Genomic DNA, 8057 nt, shown 5'->3' with positions numbered 1-8057 from the left:
AGAACATCTGAACTCACAGCCAGTGTCCCAGAGATGGCTCTGGAGGCGGTAGAGTAGCGGTGCCCCTGTCACCAGACCAGAACCCAGCCTAAGGGGCCTCACCACACCCTGCTGTGAATGCCAAAAATGTGTCCGAGATATGGCCTGAGGCCCCGAGTGCCTACCGGTTCTGCTGCCCATCCAGAAACATCAGCCCCTAGGCCCAAGGAACCTCCTGAACAGCCCACAGTGGCAGGGCCCAGAGAGGGCCTGAGCTGGCCCAAGCTCACACAGCCCAGCAGTGTAGGCTTGGCTACTTGGTATCTGCTCCAAGTTACTGCATGTCCCTGACCAGCCCAAGAACCAGGAACAGCTGCGGGCCCAGCCCAGGGGACCTTGCACACTGCTGTCCATTCCCCTGTGGCCCTCATCTGCGCTGATATGGGCCAGAGGCTCGCCAAGTCATGGCTCCCTCCCCTGCTCCTGGGCCTACTGGGCCTGCAGTGCTGGACAGCCCCTGCAGCCTCCACCTGAGGGCTATTCCGGGCCTGTAACACCTGCCCCACGATCATGCTTCCAGGCTGCCCCAGCTGACAGAAGGGGACATAAAGGCTGACCCCATGTGGCTGCCTGCCTGGGTCACATAGCCAGCATAGGCCTGTCCTGTCACCTGCTGCTCTCAAATGGACTCTGGACAGAAACCACCAGGCACACAACTGTGAGATCCTCGATAGCCCTAGGGCGGAGGTCCTGTGACCCAGCCCTTTCCCGGGGCACCTCTCCCTGTGGAGATCAGGGTGGCTGGGAAGATGACAGGCCAGGAACCAAGGCCCCGTGACCTGTCCTGAAGGCTAGACAGCAGACAGGAACATCAGGGGATCTGGCCCCGCCTAAGTGGCTGCATTCCACGGCAGTCAGCTGGGAGGGGTCTAGAGTAGAGAGCCACAGGGCTCTGTCCCCGGCCCTGGCCTGCTCAGCAGTTTCCTCTCTGCCTGAGAGCACACAAGACCTGCAGGGTTCACAGCAGCAGGTGGGCAGGAAGACGTCTGAGTGGGCAAAGGATGGCCCAGACCCCCGCAGCTGGCCCCAGAAGGAAAACCCTGGGCTGGAGAAAGTAGGAAAACAGAGGGCTGCCTGCAGGGGGACACACATGAAGTCTGGCAGCAGCTGTGGGTTCCAGAGAGGGGTGACAAGACGGGAGACACTTTATCAAAGGCCATGTCAACAGAGGTAGGACCTACAGAATGAAGGAGGCTTTTCCTCACATGCTGAGTGTGTCACATTCTATCCCAGTCAGCTATCTACTCCCTGAATTCGGAGAGGGCACCTAGCGGGGAGTGGGTCTGCGGAAGCCACTGAGGAAAGCCTGCAGGGACTGGCCTAGAAGTCTTCTCCAGACCCCACAGCTCTTGTCCTGAGCACATAAGGTAGTGAGTTCCCTGTCCCCAGAAATATGCAAGCCTCACTCACCCGGAGACACTGACTCTGATGTCAGTACCACCTATTTCCAACACACGTGCAGGCACGTACACATACACACAGCTGAGCCGAATCTAGGCTGAGCAGAGCAGCTTCGCAGGGCGCAGCAGAGAGGGGCGTATGAGGAAGAGGTAGACATGACAGCCAGTCTGAAGCTTACCAGTTAATCCTCCAACCCAGCTCAATGGCTTTGTCACCACAACCCCAGAGCCACAAGGATAAAACCAGAGCACAGCCCCAACCCATTCACAGGCAGGAAACTGAAGCTTAGCCAAATGATGTTTACCAATGTCAGCTGGCCCCAGAAGATCTGCAGACCCGCAGGTGAGCCCGGGACCCACCCACCCCGAACCCTGCCAGTCTCTAGCATCGAATCACTATCCCTGGGCATCAGAACGAACAGATCTCTGCGGCTTCCCCAGGCCAGTGTGTACCCCTGGACCAGACACTGACCGCCCAGACGTGGGGTTGGAATCCGTCTCCCACGCTGTTCATCCTTGCGACACAGAGTTGAGAATTAGAAAAAAGCACCCCTTCAGTAAGATATAACAACCACTACCTGCCGGAAACCTGTCGGAAGAACTATATAGTTCTCTATATAAATAGCTGAGAGGTGGCGGATGCCCCCTGGAGTTGGGCAATGACCCCTTGCACAACCCACCCTGCCTCACCGCAATCTACAGCCACAGAGCCCAGGAGTGGGGCAAGCATGGTCCAAGGACACAGTGTCCCCCAACCCCTCGCAGCTCTGGCTCTACTCCAGAGCTGACCCCCACCCCCACTCAGGGCTGCCAGATCCTCCCAGGCCTCAGTTTCTCCCTGCTGCACTCTTCCCCCTTAATTCCAAGAAGCCACGCCTCTCTCAGGGGCTTCTTCACCTAAGTCAGGTGACTCTGCCCCAGCCCTCCTTCACCCACCCCCATACCTCTCTCAAACCCACGTATCAGCCAAGAAACAGAGGCCCCCCAGGCCAGACCCAGTCGGATAAAGAACCCGGGGCTCTGCCCAGCTGTGAGATCCCTCTGCAGGATGCGCCCACACGAGTCTCGCCTCCTTCACCCTAAAGTGCAGCTCGCTCCCACTGCGCAGGCACACAAACCGAGGCTCGAGGAGGAAGAGAAACTCCTCTAGAGCGAAGCAAGCATATGGCAGAGCTGGGAATAGAACTCAGGCCTCCAGACACTCCCGGGAGTCCCCTGGTCTGAGCTTCCCCACCTATGATGTCCAGCAGCTCAGAGAGGGCGAGTGGTGCCTCCGGGTCACACAGCGCTGGGGCACAGCCAGAGGCCCTCACTCCCTGGCTTACCAGACTCCTGGGCGGGTCATCCAGCAACACACCAAAACCAAGCTAAGATTTCCAGCTGTGACCCAGCCCCTCCCCTCCCCTCTCCTCAAGAGGCCTGGGGGCGGGGGGAGGGGAAGGCTTTAAAGGCACAGGAACTGCTCTAGGTGGGACAAGGGCTGGCTCCTGGTCCCATCCCTGGGGCTGTGTGATCTGGGTCGGCTGCAGGTCTCTCTGAGCCTGGTGGGGTCTCAAACCCTGAACGAGAGACCTGAGCTCTGAAGGCCTCAGTTCCGTGGGAGATGGGGCCACGGAGCTGGGGTGCAGCCAGCCGCCCACGTCAGGAGGGGCTGGAGGTGTAAGCATCTGAGGCCCCACAAGGTCTGAGGAGCCTAGATTACCTCTACAACCCCAGGGCAAGGGATGCCTCTCCTAACAGGCCCTCTCTCCAACTTTCAGGGCTACAGGTGGGGCCTTAGGGGCTGTCACTCCAAGGACGCTTGTCACCTGGACTGCAGGGAGTCACATGATCCAGAAGGGTCCTTCCTCAACCCCCAATTTCAGGGGTCTGAGCAGGCAGGCTGACAGAGGACCCCAGGCAGTGGAAGCAGGGGGATGAGGCCCTTCCGTCCACCACGCCCTCAGCTGCTCTGACCCATTCAATGAGATGAGGTGGGTGCCCCCACAGGGCTGGCAGTCCCAAGCCTCTCAGCCCTCAGATCGAGGTCCACACATGGTCTGCAGCCTGCCAGAATTGTCACTCTTAGCATGGCACACACTTAAATTCATTATTTTATTCCATCATTCATTGTCCCATCTAATCCTGGCCCCTCCAGATTCATCTCTCAAGGAGCCCTGACCTGGTTGGGCATGAGATAGTATGGTCAGCCCAGGGGAAAGAGCCCTAGGGGAAGCAGGTACCAGAACAGGGGCCTTGGGAATCTAGCCTATGCTGGGATTGGATCTGGGGAGGGCTTGCTAGGCCGAAGGAACCACCTGGGCCTGAAGGCCGGGAACTGAGCCTTTTCCAGGAGGTGAGGGCTGCGGGGCACCTCTTGACCACTCTAAGCCCTGAGGTGTCAAGGCTGGAAAAGGAGGTGGCTGAGCTAAGACCTTCAAGGCCAGGTCAGCCTGGACTTTGAGAGCCCTGGGAGGGTGGTGAATGTGTCACTGGATCCAGTAACCATTAACCTTGGCTCACTCATTAAGACCCTGGTAGGTGTCCATTAGCTCCTTGGCTGGTTCCAGGATCTGGGCAGAGGGCAGGGGTTCTGGGAAGAAGGGAGTGCTGATTGGGGTGCGAGGTGGAGGCTGGTTGAACTGGCTCTCTGTGTCCTTGTTCCGTGAGAAGGGTTCCAGGGCCAAGCTGGCTTCCAGCCAGGGGCAGCAGCCAACACAGCCCGGGGCAGGTGCCGCCCGGGGCAGGTGCCACCCTACCATGCTAGCGACTTTTATCTCCTTATCACCCCTGTGTGCTGGCACCAGCAGCCCACAGTGCCTCGGGGCCTCGGCCAGACAGGAGGCTCAAAGAGCTAGTCCAGTGCCTGGCTCAGCATCCATCCAGACTGCCCCTCTGAGAAATGAGCCCACCATGGCCTCCAAAGCCCTGTCTGTTTCAATAAGTTGGGATCTGTTCCACCTCTGTATCTGGGGCAAGAAGGGAGCTCCTGGCATAGGAACCTGCAACCTGAGACGGGAAGGGAACTGCCCAAAGACAGTGACCCGTGACCCAGCAGGACAGTGACCCGTGACACCAGAAAGACTGTGCAAACCTCTTCCTGCAACTGATGTCTCATGCTGCCCCACGCCACTGTCAGGTCCAGGAAGCCGACCACACTGAGTACCAGGAATCACCCAGAAAACCTTGTGCCCTGTGGGGGTCAGGGTGAGGGCCATGGCGGGGCAGGGTCGGGGGGCACATGAGGGCGAGATATCCCGAACTGCAGTCATGAGCCTCTCAATGAGCAAGCGATGCAGATGGATCCAGATGCAAGACGTGCCTGGCCCATACTCCAGAACCACTGGAGCGACATCTCAGGGCCCCCTGGGAGCCAGAAACCCAATATTACCCAGGACGTTTTGTGTCCCCTGGAGTCCTGCCCCAAGGAGACACTTGGTAAACCAGCTAAATGAAACTGACTTCAAATCCAAGCATTATAGCATTTGAGTCAATATTAGGATCACAGAATCTCAAATATTTGGTCTCTGATCTTCCGGCATCCCAGAGAGGTCAGCTTGCATACCTTCCACCATGGGGAACTCACTATCTCCAAAGACAGCGGGACTGTGGTTGGTTAACAAGTTCTTCCCAACATTAAGCCCCACTCTGCCTCTTTGTGACACCTGCTGCAGGTGTGCCTGGCCTCAGATCCTGCCCACTGTCTAAGGCAGGCGTCCCCAAACTACAGCCCGCGGGCCGCATGCGGGCCCCTGAGGCCATTTATCCGGCCCCCCCGCCGCACTTCAGGAAGGGGCACCTCTTTCATTGGTGGTCAGTGAGAGGAGCACAGTATGTGGCGGCCCTCCAACGGTCTGAGGGACAGTGAACTGGCCCCCTGTGTAAAAAGTCTGGGGACGCCTGGTCTAAGGCCACAGAGCAGAGAAGCAGGGGCCACCCCAGATCCGGTACCTGGCCACAGCCTCTCTGAGCCACAAAGACCACACTGAAGGGATGGAAGGAATACTTCAGCTCAATGAAAGGGCTGGTGTTGGCCAGACGCGGTGGCTCACGTCTATAATCCCACCCCTTTAGAAGGCTGACATGGGTGGATCACCTGAGGTCAAGAGTTCAAGACCAGCCTGATCAATATGGTAATACCCCGTCTCTACTAAAAATACAAAATTAGCCAAGTGTGGGGGCACGCGCCTGTAGTCTCAGCTACTCAGGAGGCTGAGGCAGGAGAATCACTTGAATCCAGGAGGCAGAGGTTGCAGTGAGCCAAGATTGCGCCACTGCACTCCAGCCTGGGCTACAGAGTGAGACTCCGTCTCAAAAAAAAAAAAAAAAAAAAAGCCAGGCGTGGTGGCTTATGCCTTTAATCCCAGCACTTTGGGAGGCCAAGGCAGGTGTATCACAAGGCCAGGAGTTCAAGACCAGCCTGACCAACATAGAGAAACCCTGTCTCTACTAAAAATAAGAAAATTAGCTGGGCATGGTGGTGCATGCCTGTAATCTCAACTATTTGGGAGGCTGAGGTAGGAGAATTGCTTGAACCTGGGAGGTGGAGGTTGCAGTGAGCTGAGACTGTGCCATTGCACTCCAGCCTGGGCAACAGAGCAAGACTCCATCTCAAAAAAAAAAAAAAAAGAAAGAAAAGAAAAAGAAAGAAAGGGCTAGTCTCACGAAGTTGTGATGGGGGGAGGTAAACACAGGGCAACTGTGGGCATGGGCAGAGCTCCTGTGCCCCCAGAGCCTGGCCTACGCCCCAGCAAATGCCATTTGCAGCATTTGCTATTCCAGCACCCACCTTAGATGTGAGGACACAGGCTGGAGCATGGCCAAGTGTGTGGGCCCTCAGAACTACCAGCTCGTTAATGCCTGGGAGCGCCCCGGAGCGCCCTGCAGCCTGGCCCTTGACGGACCAAGTCCAACTCCCAAACTCAGAGGCAGGATGGCAGAGGCATGGGCCCTAGAGTCCCTGAGTTCAAACGCAACCCCAGCAACTGATAGCGTGGGTGTCTTGGCAGCCTTTCCCTTCCTGGCCTCAGTTTCCTACCTGGAGAGCAGGGATGGCTGGAAGAGTTCCTGGGTGGATTCACTGAGATGGCCACGCACGGTCTGTAGGAAGCACCCACCACTTTGAGGCCTCACAGGTCTGGCCAGGCCCTAAGGCTCTGCGGGTAGCAGCTTCTCTCCTTTCCTGATGAGCAGCTCAGAGCAAGGGCCCAAAGGACCCCGTCCTGGCCACCCTGTCCTCCCTGCCCACGGCACCCTCCACAGTAGTATTTATCACATCACCTGGTAATTATCTGCAGTGTCTGGGAGCTCCAAGAGTGGGTTGGGGGTAGAGGAAGGCTGTCCATGCCTCAGCCCCGACACCAGCCCACAGCCTGGTCTCTGGGAGAGCCAACCCGTTCCTGTCTCAAGGCCTCCATGGTGGCACACCCAAGCCCACCTCTTCACCCAGAGCCCCCTGTGACTTCACTGATGCTGGAACTGCCTAGCCCTTTCCATGCCCCCCATGCTCTCCCCTGGGCTTTTGGGGACCTCCCCCCGCCTCTTAGCAGCACCTTCCGGACCTCCTTCACTCCTTGGATGCTGGGCTCAGGACTGCTCTCAAGGACCAGTCTGTGCTCCACTGACTAACGTTTCAGACACACCGGGTGGACGTGCCCAAGCCTGAGCTAAGCAGCTTCCTCCCCAGACTTCCAGCCGGCGGCAGGGCAGCCAGAGTCTAGCCGGGTGCAGCCGCCCGCCCCACAGCAGGACTGGCCTGGCCCTTAATGGACCAAGTCCAACTCCCAAACTCAGAGGCAGGATGGGAGAGGCATGGGCCCTAGAGTCCCTGGGTTCAAACGCAACCCCAGCCACTGATAGCGTGGGTGTCTTGGCAGCCCAAGATGGCCATGAACAGTCTGTAGGACTTGGCAGCCCAAGATACCCACGCTGTCAGTGGTCCCGTCCAGCTGCTCCTGCCTCTACACCCGGGTCCCAGCCTCACCTGTCGTCCCGCCCCCATGGGCCAGTCCTCTCCCCGGGAGACTCCCAGTCACAGGTCCCAGCCCCTCTGCTGTTCCCCTACTGCAGCCCCGGTGCTCAGCGTACAAATCTGAGCATGTCCCCCTCCACTGGAAAAAAAGAACGCTCCAAAGGCCCCCATTGTCCTACCTTGCTGGCGCTTGCCCTTTTCTCTCTCATTTTTTTTTGTGGGGGGGGGCACCTGGATATGAACTGTCCTTCCATCTTGCTCCTTCCTGGTCTTTGTGACTTTGCACTGGCTCCATTGTCATGGCCTGAGGCACTCTTCAGACCCAACCACAATGCCACCTCCTCCTGAAGCCCTCTGGCGCTGTACCCCACTTGGCAGGCCAGCTGCTACTGCTGTCTCCTCCACAGTATCCACCGTGCCCAACAATCTTCGATGAATGGATGGATGCCAGCTGTCAGGTGGTTAGCTCTTTTTACTAAAATGCATCTTCTAGGACTTTACACGGACTCCACCTAGCCACCTGACAGCTAGCCTCTCTAATCTTGTAATCCTAGCACTATGGGAGGATGAGGTAGGTGGGTCACTTGAGACCAGGAGTTCAAGACCAGCCTGGGCAACATACTGAGACCCTGTCTTTAATTTTTTAACTAATTTTTTTTTTTAAGCCT

The sequence above is a fragment of the Saimiri boliviensis genome, chromosome 21 (genome assembly GCF_048565385.1).
Source record: "Saimiri boliviensis isolate mSaiBol1 chromosome 21, mSaiBol1.pri, whole genome shotgun sequence".
Taxonomy (NCBI): domain Eukaryota; kingdom Metazoa; phylum Chordata; class Mammalia; order Primates; family Cebidae; genus Saimiri; species Saimiri boliviensis.
The sequence above is the reverse complement of the archived record's forward strand: the minus strand, read 5'-3'. Positions refer to the sequence as shown.